Below are 12,743 nucleotides of genomic sequence, written 5' to 3'. Positions count from 1 at the left end.
TTGTCTGTGGATCTTCCTTTTCAACTTCCGATATTCCGGTGCTTCTTCAGTACCCAGTGGGGGCTTGCCACCCGCTGGTCCTACAGAACCAACTATCTCTGATGGTGTGGACGCTCTCAGGAGACATGAGAGCATTGCAGGCCTTTCACAGGCAGCTGCCGGATTCATACAACAGGATTGGGCTCCATCCACCCGGAACCGATATTCAACTTCCTGGAAGCAATGGGAGGGTTGGTGCCTTCAACGGCAGGTGGATCCCGTGGGATCAGAGGTAACTGAGATTTTGAACTTCCTTTCTGAGTGTGCAGAATCAGGCCTGGCCTACAGGCCAGTTAACAACTTCAGGTCCGCAATCTCAGCAGGCCACAATCGTATTAATAGTAAACCAGTGGGGATGCATCCCCTAGTATGCAAGTTGCTTAAAGGTGTCACGGTGGCTGATCCCCCTCGCCCCAGATATTCAACCCTATGGGATGTATCTAAGGTTGTCTCTCTACTAGAGCCTTGGCCGGATAATACAGACCTTTTCTTGAAACAGTTATCTGCCGAGCTCACCATGCTGCTCTGTCTAATCTCCTGTTGCAGAGTGTCGGATGTGCGTGCTCTGGATCTGGCAGGCAGAATGTTTTCTCCACAGGGTGTCTCTTTTATCATCACGAGACGGACAAAAACTATGTCATGTTTGGTAGAGTATCCTTCTTTCCCTTATAATATTAAAGTATGTGTTTTGCAATGTTTGAAATGTTATGAGGAATGCACTCTTGCAAATAGGTCTGACCCGTTGGGTCAGTTGTTAATAGCAATTCAAAAGCCTTTCAAACCGGTCTCTGCTGCCACCTTAGCTTGGTGGGTCAGATGGGTTATGTCAGAAGCAGGTATTGATATCTCAGTATATGGTGCCCATTCTGCTAGAGGTGCTATGGCCTCTAAGGCTTACATGTTGGGATCTCGTTTAGAAGATATCCTGAAAGAAGCTGACTGCTCTACAGATTCTATGTTTAAAGTTTTCTATCACAAGCCTATCTCTCATGTTTCTTCTGTGGTTATTGATGATGTTTGAACCAGCATAATCAGAAGTCTCCGGTCCTGACATAGAATACAAAATATTCCAGCTATCGCAAGGAATTTTATATTCTATTAAGGACACGGAGGCAAGGATTATCCCACCCGTTGGGACAGTTTATATCAACTGCTAAGTTGTTTTAGGGTTATGTTCATAACAATATTAAATGCCCACCCTATGAGAATCAAATTTGTGGGTTCCCTTTTTTCAACCTTGTTTCTATTTCAAGGAAATGATTCTAACAAGAACTAAATGGCTACTCCGGAAGGAGAAGGATCACCCCCGTGTGAGAAGCGGTTGACCTCAGGACGTGTGGATTATATTCTCCGTTGAGAATGAAAAAGAACTGTTTGCCTCTCAGTTGAGAGTAGGGACTTTGTTTTTTGGTTCGTACTTTTGGACTGGTTTTTCGCAAAGAAAGTGGAAGCAAAGATGGTGTCTCTCTATTTTGTATACTTTGATCTGTTGCCATTGGCTGTAACGAGGAGGCGTGGTTCAAAGCCTCATGGGATATGATGTTTTTTCATTGTGTAGTTTTACTTTTATTGGCTGCTGTGAGTTCAGTAAAGAAATTGAGACAGCATAATCCTCTCCTCCGTGTCCTTAATAAAATCTAAAATTCTTGTTGCGATAGCTGGAAAATGTTCTATTCTGTCTGGGGAAAATGGGGTTTATGCACGCGAAGTGTCACGCTGCAGTGTCTGAGCGGTGTGTGCTCAGAGTACCCAGAGGAAGAGGAGATATAACAAGTATTGACAAAGCCAAATGGTCTCCCCTCTGGGAGAGGTTGTCAGTTGGCAACCAAGTGGGGGATGGCTAACGGGAGGGAGGGCTAGATAGTGAAATGATTTGAAAAAAAACCCTAGAAAGGGAACAGAGCTTTTAGGTCCAGATTGCAGGAATGAGGGGGAAGGTGGGAGGGAAGGAGGGAAGGAGGAAGAGAAAGAGTACAAGGGAGGAAAATTAGACAGTGGGTTGGAGAGAAAAAGTCAGAAAAGGGAAGACGGAGAGATAGAACATGAACCACACATATCCGCAAAACTGTATTTTATAAAGGTTTAGCTGCGAGTAACTGCTTTTTACGAGGTTAATGGCCTTCCATTTCTGGTGCTTTGCAGCAGTTTTAAGATCTTCTTAGAGTTTCTTTTTGTTCAATCTTCATTGCTTGATTTTACTAGTGAGAAAGTGTCACGTATAGTCGTGGAATGTCACTCATAATTACGCTGAAATTATGAATATGTCTCACATAATAAGTAATCTGAAACCTTGGCAGCTATGATCATAAATTGCTTTCTGGCTCCTCCCTGTGGCTCGGCTCTTCAGAATAAAACACTTCCAAACTCTTCCCTGAGGCCCACCGCCCTCATAATAAACGACTTCTGCACTCCTCCCTGAAGCCCACCCCTTCCGAATAAACCACTTCAGGACTCCTCCCTGAGGCTCACCCCTTCAGAATAATCGACCACAGCACTCCTACCTGAGGCCAGCCCCTTCAGAATAATCCACTTCAGGACTCCTCCCTGAGGCCCGCCCTTTCAGAATAAACCACTTCAGGACTCCTCCCTGAAGCCCACCCCTTCAGAATAAACCACTTCAGGACTCCTCCCTGAAGCCCACCCCTTCAGAATAATCGACCACGGCACTCCTACCTGAGGCCCGCCCCTTCAGAATAATCCACTTCAGGACTCCTCCCTGAGGCCCGCCCTTTCAGAATAATCCACTTCAGGACTCCTCCCTGAGGCCCGCCACTTCAGAATAAACCATTTCAGGACTCCTCCCTGAGGCCCACCCCTTCAGAATAATCCACCTCAGGACTCCTCCCTGAGGCCCGCCCTTTCAGAATAAACCACTTCAGACTCCTCCCTGAGGCCTGCTACTTCAGAATAATCGCCTACCGCACTCCTCCCTGAGGCCCACCCCTTCAGAATATTCAACTACCGCACTCCTCCCTGAGGCCCGCCCCTTCAGAATAAACAACCACCGCACTCCTCCCTGAGGCCCGCCCCCTTCAGAATAAACAACTTCAGGACTCCTCCCTGAGGCCCACCCCTTCAGAATAATCCACTTCAGGACTCCTCCCTGAGGCCCGCCACTTCAGAATAAACCACTTCAGGACTCCTCCCTGAGGCCCGCCCCTTCAGAAGAATCCACTTCAGGACTCCTCCCTGAGGCCCGCCCCTTCAGAATAAACAACCACCGCACTCCTCCCTGAGGCCCGCCCCCTTCAGAATAAACAACTTCAGGACTCCTCCCTGAGGCCCGCCCCTTCAGAATAAACCACTTCAGGACTCCTCCCTGAGGCCCGCCCCTTCAGAATAAACAACTACTGAACTCCTCCCTGAGGCCCGCCCACTTCAGAATATTCCACTTCAGGACTCCTACCTGAGGCCCGCTACTTCAGAATAAACAACTACCGCACTCCTCCCTGAGGCCCCCCCTCTTCAGAATAAACAACTACTGCACTCCTCCTGAGGCCCTCCCCTTCAGAATAAACCACTTCAGGACTCCTCCCTGAGGCCCGCCCCTTCAGAATAAACAACTACTGAACTCCTCCCTGAGGCCCGCCCACTTCAGAATATTCCACTTCAGGACTCCTACCTGAGGGCCGCTACTTCAGAATAAACAACTACCGCACTCCTCCCTGAGGCCCCCCCTCTTCAGAATAAACAACTACCGCACTCCTCCCTCAGGCCCACCCCCTTCAGAATAAACAACTTCAGGACTCCTCCCTGAGGCCCGCCCCTTCAGAATAAACAACCACCGCACTCCTCCCTGAGGCCCGCCCCCTTCAGAATAAACAACTTCAGGACTCCTCCCTGAGGCCCTCCACTTCAGAATAAACCACTTCAGGACTCCTCCCTGAGGCCCGCCCCATCAGAATAATCCACTTCAGGACTCCTCCCTGAGGCCCACCCCTTCAGAATAAACCACTTCAGGACTCCTCCCTGAGGCCCGCCGCTTCAGAATAAACAACTACTGAACTCCTCCCTGAGGCCCGCCCCCTTCAGAATATTCCACTTCAGGACTCCTCCCTGAGGCCCGCCCCTTCAGAATAAACAACTACTGCACTCCTCCCTGAGGCCCTCCCCTTCAGAATAAACAACCACCGCACTCCTCCCTCAGGCCCACCCCCTTCAGAATAAACAACTTCAGGACTCCTCCCTGAGGCCCGCCCCTTCAGAATAAACAACTACCGCACTCCTCCCTGAGGCCCGCCCCCTTCAGAATAAACAACTTCAGGACTCCTCCCGGAGGCCCTCCACTTCAGAATAAACCACTTCAGGACTCCTCCCTGAGGCCCGCCCTTCAGAATAATCCACTTCAGGACTCCTCCCTGAGGCCCACCCCTTCAGAATAAACCACTTCAGGACTCCTCCCTGAGGCCCGCCCTTCAGAATAATCCACTTCAGGACTCCTCCCTGAGGCCCACCCCTTCAGAATAAACCACCTCAGGACTCCTCCCTGAGGCCCGCCCTTTCAGAATAAACCACTTCAGACTCCTCCCTGAGGCCTGCTACTTCAGAATAATCGCCTACCGCACTCCTCCCTGAGGCCCACCCCTTCAGAATATTCAACTACCGCACTCCTCCCTGAGGCCCGCCCCTTCAGAATAAACAACCACCGCACTCCTCCCTGAGGCCCGCCCCCTTCAGAATAAACAACTTCAGGACTCCTCCCTGAGGCCCACCCCTTCAGAATAATCCACTTCAGGACTCCTCCCTGAGGCCCGCCACTTCAGAATAAACCACTTCAGGACTCCTCCCTGAGGCCCGCCCCTTCAGAAGAATCCACTTCAGGACTCCTCCCTGAGGCCCGCCCCTTCAGAATAAACAACCACCGCACTCCTCCCTGAGGCCCGCCCCCTTCAGAATAAACAACTTCAGGACTCCTCCCTGAGGCCCGCCCCTTCAGAATAAACCACTTCAGGACTCCTCCCTGAGGCCCGCCCCTTCAGAATAAACAACTACTGAACTCCTCCCTGAGGCCCGCCCACTTCAGAATATTCCACTTCAGGACTCCTACCTGAGGCCCGCTACTTCAGAATAAACAACTACCGCACTCCTCCCTGAGGCCCCCCCTCTTCAGAATAAACAACTACTGCACTCCTCCTGAGGCCCTCCCCTTCAGAATAAACCACTTCAGGACTCCTCCCTGAGGCCCGCCCCTTCAGAATAAACAACTACTGAACTCCTCCCTGAGGCCCGCCCACTTCAGAATATTCCACTTCAGGACTCCTACCTGAGGGCCGCTACTTCAGAATAAACAACTACCGCACTCCTCCCTGAGGCCCCCCCTCTTCAGAATAAACAACTACCGCACTCCTCCCTCAGGCCCACCCCCTTCAGAATAAACAACTTCAGGACTCCTCCCTGAGGCCCGCCCCTTCAGAATAAACAACCACCGCACTCCTCCCTGAGGCCCGCCCCCTTCAGAATAAACAACTTCAGGACTCCTCCCTGAGGCCCTCCACTTCAGAATAAACCACTTCAGGACTCCTCCCTGAGGCCCGCCCCATCAGAATAATCCACTTCAGGACTCCTCCCTGAGGCCCACCCCTTCAGAATAAACCACTTCAGGACTCCTCCCTGAGGCCCGCCGCTTCAGAATAAACAACTACTGAACTCCTCCCTGAGGCCCGCCCCCTTCAGAATATTCCACTTCAGGACTCCTCCCTGAGGCCCGCCCCTTCAGAATAAACAACTACTGCACTCCTCCCTGAGGCCCTCCCCTTCAGAATAAACAACCACCGCACTCCTCCCTCAGGCCCACCCCCTTCAGAATAAACAACTTCAGGACTCCTCCCTGAGGCCCGCCCCTTCAGAATAAACAACTACCGCACTCCTCCCTGAGGCCCGCCCCCTTCAGAATAAACAACTTCAGGACTCCTCCCGGAGGCCCTCCACTTCAGAATAAACCACTTCAGGACTCCTCCCTGAGGCCCGCCCTTCAGAATAATCCACTTCAGGACTCCTCCCTGAGGCCCACCCCTTCAGAATAAACCACTTCAGGACTCCTCCCTGAGGCCCGCCCCTTCAGAATAAACAACTACTGAACTCCTCCCTGAGGCCCGCCCCCTTCAGAATATTCCACTTCAGGACTCCTACCTGAGGCCCGCCCCTTCAGAATAAACAACTACTGCACTCCTCCCTGAGGCCCTCCCCTTCAGAATAAACAACTACTGCACTCCTCCCTGAGGCCCTCCCCCCCTCCCCTTCAGAATAAACAACCACACACTCCTCCCTGAGGCCCGCCCCTTCAGAATAAACAACTACCGCACTCCTCCCTGAGGCCCGCCCCTTCAGAATAAACAACTACCACACTCCTACCTGAGGCCCTCCCCTTCAAAATAAACAACCACCGCACTCCTCCCTGAGGCCCGCCCCTTCAGAATAAACAACTTCAGGACTCCTCCCTGAGGCCCGCCCCTTCAGAATAAACAACCACTGCACTCCTCCCTGAGGCCCGCCACTTCAGAATAAACCACTTCAGGACTCCTCCCTGAGGCCCGCCCTTCACAATAATCCACTTCAGGGCTCCTCCCTGAGGCCCACCCCTTCAGAATATCCCACTTCAGGACTCCTCCCTGAGGCTCACCCCTTCAGAATAAACCACTTCAGGACTCCTCCCTGAGGCCCGCCCCTTCAGAATAAACAACTACTGCACTCCTCCCTGAGGCACTCCCCTTCAGAATAAACAACCACGCACTCCTCCGTTCAGAATAAACAACTACCGCACTCCTCCCTGAGGCCCTCCCCTTCAGAATAAACAACCACCGCACTCCTCCCTGAGGCCCGCCCCCTTCAGAATAAACAACTTCAGGACTCCTCCCTGAGGCCCGCCCCTTCAGAATAAACAACCACTGCACTCCTCCCTGAGGCCCGCCCCCTTCAGAATAAACGACTTCAGTACTCCTCCCTAAGGCCCGCCCCTTCAGAATAAACCACTTCAGGACTCCTCCCTGAGGCCCACCCCTTCAGAATAATCAACCATCGCACTCCTACCTGAGGCCCGCCCCTTCAGAATAATCCACTTCAGGACTCATCCCTGAGGCCCGCCCTTTCAGAATAAACCACTTCAGGACTCCTCCCTGAGGCCCCCCACTTCAGAATAATCGACTACCGCACTCCTCCCTGAGGCCCGCCACTTCAGAATAATCGACTACCGCACTCCTACCTGAGGCCCGCCCCTTCAGAATAATCTCACGAGATGTATACAATGTCAGCCAAACTTTGTAACCGAGAGACTTTCCTCAGACGCATTCTGGCGAGACACCCCAGCCCCTTGAATGCTCACGACGAGCTGAGCTCGTCATGAGCCACGGCGCTCCGGTGCTCATGAAGAGCTCAGCTCGTCATGAGCCGTGGAACGCTCGCATGCGGGGATAATTCCCATGCTGTGCTGAGCGTTCCATGGGAACGGGTGTGGTCGTGACGAGCTGAGCTCGTCATGAGCACAGGAGCGCCGTGTCTCATGACGAGCTCAGGTCGTCATGAGCATGTGAGCGATGTGCGCGCCCCCCTGCCCCCCAGCACAGCGGGGGAATATCCCGCACAGCGGAGGGGTTAATTAAACCAACTTGTTCCTGTTTTGCCAAACGCTTCTTGCCTTTATCAATGCTTGTTAGAGCTATATATTCAATATCAGATACAAGACACACCACAACACACGCAGAGCGCAATGGAAAAAAGTGTTCCTCACCCTATTCACCATCTCCACCACCAGGAAATCCGCACATGGCCTAACACTCTCCATCACATCGTCCCAACTCCTCCCAGGCAGAACCACCATCACTATTTACAACAACGGGATTGTTTTAATTCAAGCGATAGACAGGAACCTGGAACTACTGGACAACATGTTCCCCTCTCTCAAAGAGCACCTTTCCAACCCTCGGACTTACACGCATATCACCCCCTGTCCTACCTCCCCTAACGTCACAGCCCCCACCCTTAACTCTCCTAACACAGTTCAGCAGCAAGAAGACACACACCTCACCTTCACACCCTGCTCCACAGTCAATCACCTGCCCCTCGCAGCTACCCCTCCCCGCCCCTCATTCACAGACATAGACCTGGTCCCTCCACACACCACTCGCTTTCCCAGCCTCCCTACTAACCTTCGTACCTCCGCTCATCCTCCTGTCTCCCCCTCCACACTTTGCACTCCCGTACCTTCCCCCGCACATTTTTTCTCAGAGCACCCCTCCTCCCCCAATGGCACCACACACAACATGACTCTCTCTCCGACTTCCGCCCTCCCCACACTTAGCACTCCCACCACACCTAGCCTGCACCCCTCCATCAACCTCCCACCCCCCTCGCTCACTCCTCAATACCCCACCTCCTCCCCCACAACAGCCAGCCTTCACATCACCCCCTTTTTCCCCTCCCCCCCTAGCACGGATGCGCTTCCCAACACCTACCCTCTCGCTAACGCCCCCAACGCCCCCAACACCCTCATCAGTTCCGACTCTCCACCCGGACTGCCCCCGGTCAACGTATGCGCCGGTTCAGCGCCAGTACCCCCCCCCAACACCGCGCCCATCATCACCTTGGACACTATTATGTCTACCCTCCTCCAATTGAAAGAAGAATTACACTCCATTAAAGAGTTGCTCTTCACACACCCCAGACACCCCCCCATCACCACCCCTACCACACCTAACACCACTTCCCCCTCACCTCCTACCCGCCCTACCACACAACACTCCACACACCGGACCTCTATCCCCCCTCGCAATACCAACAATCGCAATAACAATTGCAATCTCATCACTACCAAGCGCAATACTCCCCCTTCTACACCTAACAACACTTCCTCCTCTCCTCCTACTCGCCTTATCACACATCTTTCCCCACATTGGACTTCTACCCCCTCTTGCAATACCACCAATCGCCCCAGACGCACCTCCAACTCGATCTCTGACCATGACGTACACACCCTTCTCCACTCTTACGACCCGGCTCCCCAAAAGCCACTAGCTACCAACAACATGTCCATCCCAACGATTATATCTAACCCCCTTAGGCAACAAAAGGATAACAACAGAGGCGCTGTCCCCAACAACCTCACTAATGTACCCCTCATTACGGAATCGTCCTCCACCCTTTGCACCCCTAGCCTTAAATGCATACTTCTCAACTGCAGATCGGCCCAAAGACATTCCACGGAGGTCGCCGACCTCATCATGTCCCTGGAACTGGACCTAGCCATTCTGACTGAAACGTGGCTGTCTGATTCCTCTACACCTATACTGGATATCCTAGTCCCTCCCAGCTACTGTATCATTAGACTTGACAGGGCCATAAAGACAGGCGGTGGAATTGCCTGCATCTACAGAAGCAACCTCTCAGTCTCCAAAGTGGCCGTCCCCTCTCTTACTTCCTGTGAATACCTCTGCCTCGATATCATCAGCGAAAGCAAACCGGTATGCTCACTACACATTATATACCACCCACCTGGGGACAATCTCTCCTTCGTCCAACAACTCATGGATACAATATCAGCCAACTCAGGACGGCAGCACACTCAAATTTTCCTTGGCGACTACAATCTCCACTGGAATGACAGCAGTGACACAGGGGTAAACAGCCTCAAAAGCTTTCTCAACGCACTTGATCTCAACCAAATATGCAATAACCCGACCCATAAGAGAGGTTCAACCCTTGACCTTATCATCTCCAAAGAGGGCGCTATTCAACTGGAGTCAATCCAACCTTGTGACTGGTCGGATCACTACATTGTCTCCTTCCTCATCAAGGAAAAAATCAGACTTAACTCAGTTCAACCCCCTAAGCACAAAGTGTGGAAAAGAGACTTGAAGAAACTCAATCCAAACTCCCTACCGCCTAACAGCTGCAATCGCCTACTTCCCCCTCCCGGCGTTTCAGACGTTCAACTTCTGACTGACTACTATCTCAATACTATGTCCACAATAATCAATGAGGCGGCGCCCATGCAACTGAAAAGAGTCTCGTCCAAGAAGACTTCCAACCCATGGTATGACGGTAGCCTCAATGAGGATAGACGGGCCATGCGAATGGCAGAGCGCACCTGGAGATCAGCCCCTTCTGCAGTGCACCTAAAAAGTCTAAAGATACAGAGAAACGCCTACTTCAGGAAAATAAAACGCTCAAAAAGAAACTTCTTCAGCCTCCAACTCGCCCAAGCTAAAAACCGTCCAAAAAAACTGTTTGAGTTAGTCAGAACACAATCCAAAGAGCAACCCCAGACACCCAGCTCCATGGGCGATACTCCTTCCTGCGAAGACTTCTCTGCCTTCTTTATCCAAAAAACTGAGAGAATAAGAAGCGATCTCCTCAATGACGCTATCCTGTACTCCAACCCCCGACACACAGCAGTGCCTCAACCAAAGAACAATGCTACTTGGTCAGCCTTTGACACCTACTCCGAAGAAGAAATTGGCAGACTGCTCAACACCTTGAAACCTTCCAATCACCTCTCTGACCGCCTTCCTGCTAACGCTGTAAAAGACTTTTCCCCTTGGCTTCTCCCACTCTGGTCAAAGATTATCAATAGCTCTCTTCAACAAGGATCCATCCCCAACGCCCTCAAAGTAGGGCAAGTCACTCCGCTACTGAAAAAACCAACAGCAGACCCCACTGATCTAAACAATTACCGCCCTATTACAAACATTCCCACTCTTGCTAAACTGTTGGAAAAATGCGTACAACTACAACTGACTAAACACATAGATACGTTTGATCTCCTAAACGCTCATCAGTCAGGCTTCCGAGCAGGGCACAGTACCGAAACTGCCATGACTCACATAGTGGACGATGCCCTCCAAATCCTAGACCAAAACGATACCTGCCTCCTCATCCTTCTGGATCTCTCCTCAGCATTCGATACAGTTAAACATGAGAACTTACTCGAACTGTTAAACACAAGAATGGGCATATCTGGGACTGTTCTAAAGTGGTTCATCTCATTTCTACACAACCGGACACAAAGATTCAAAAGCAACAACCTGCTGTCCTCTCCGGTACCTGTATCGCTAGGCGTCCCTCAAGGATCCTCCCTCTCCCCAACACTGTTCAACCTAGTTATGGAACCTCTCACTACGTTGCTACAGGCATCTAATGTGCACTTTCACATGTATGCCGACGACACCCAACTTTATCTCAAAATACAATCTCCCAAGGACATCATGCTTCTGAACACCACGATCAGAAACACCCAATCCTGGCTTGCTGAGAATCACCTCAAACTCAATGCTCTGAAGACCGAGTTCCTCCTGATCTCACCTCCCGCTAAAATATCCACGGCTCAAACATGGCTTAAGCAATTAACGGCTCTAAATGTACAGCCCATCGTAGTAGACTCAGCAAAATCTTTAGGCATAACACTGGACACCAATCTCAACATGCAGCAGCACATCAGCAAGGCAACCAAAGGAGCGAACTTCCAAATCAATACCCTGAGAAAACTTAAACCCTTCCTTCCTGCCAAAGACTTCCAAACTGCAGTACAATCTATAGTCATCCCGCACATAGATTACGGTAGCACCGCCCTCTGCGGGCTCCCCCTAACTACAACGGCACCCCTAAGAGCGTCCCTTAACGCCGCAGCGAGACTCGTCACTGGCTCAAAAAAACACTTGCATATCTCCCCGGACTTTAAATCACTGAACTGGCTACCTTTTGAAGCCAGAATACAACTGAAAATCGCATGCATGACACACAAGGCTGTGCACCTGAATTCACCCGCCTACCTCACTCAAAAGCTGACAATTTCGGGTGGCTCCCGAACTACTAGAAGCACAAACAATCTTTTGCTGAAACCTCGAAGATTTCGGAAGGAAAAAACTTATAAACGCTCCTTTTCAGGAATGGCACCCAGGATCTGGAACTCACTCCCTCCGGAAACAAGGCTCATCTCCTCCGAAACAATCTTTAAGAGGGAAGTTAAAGCGATCCTCATGGCAAAATACACATGATCTATTGCTCCGTATCACTCATGAATCTGCCCTGTAAGTCCTGCCCGACCCTGGTCTACTGTACCACCCGTGTTATCGAATTACTTAACTGTATACGCTCACTCTTTGTATTTTGTTATAATGTTTGATGCACCTGGTTGATTATGTATATTGTTATATTATTGACGCACCTGGTTGACTTTGCACACTTTACCCTCTCCATCTCAACGTTCCTTACTCCCCTAATACTCTCGCACCTGTGGGACTATACACCCTGCTCACACCTACCTCAACTGTGCCCACCTTTAAACTCTAAATATTCTAAACACGCTTAAGCAAGTATATGCTCCTTATTATTGCACTTTATACTATTGACGCAATTGTTTGTCTATACACTGTGTACCGACACTACCTCACCTGTGACCTACCTCATGTCCTTGGTCCCACCTATGTAACTAGCACCTTGTACCTAACTACCTCATATATTACTCTGTATATACGCTTTATTACTTTGTATTTTTTATCCCCATGCCCTTGTAAAGCGCTCTGATATCTGCAAAGATCTTGTTCGCGCTATATAAAACTTTCAAAATAAATAAAGTAATATCCCTTGCATCATTTCCACTGCAGTCTCTGCTCTGCACTAGTCACTTACACTGCATTCTCCAAACACGTCTTTCTAAAGCCCCTGCATCTGTACATCTAACCATTCATCCATCCTCTCACCCATCTGGACACTCA

At 50.8% G+C, this 12,743-nt stretch overlaps 1 protein-coding gene across 2 annotated transcripts in view; it reads right to left on the bottom strand.

The window, feature by feature from the left end:
- The window catches only part of LOC144823997 (uncharacterized), a 67,193-nt gene that overhangs the window by 53,328 nt on the left and 1,122 nt on the right, over window positions 1-12,743 (bottom strand). The window lies entirely within an intron of this gene.

This window comes from Lissotriton helveticus, chromosome 3_1 (assembly GCF_964261635.1).
Source record: "Lissotriton helveticus chromosome 3_1, aLisHel1.1, whole genome shotgun sequence".
NCBI classification, from domain to species: domain Eukaryota; kingdom Metazoa; phylum Chordata; class Amphibia; order Caudata; family Salamandridae; genus Lissotriton; species Lissotriton helveticus.
The sequence above is the reverse complement of the archived record's forward strand: the minus strand, read 5'-3'. Positions and strand labels throughout refer to the sequence as shown.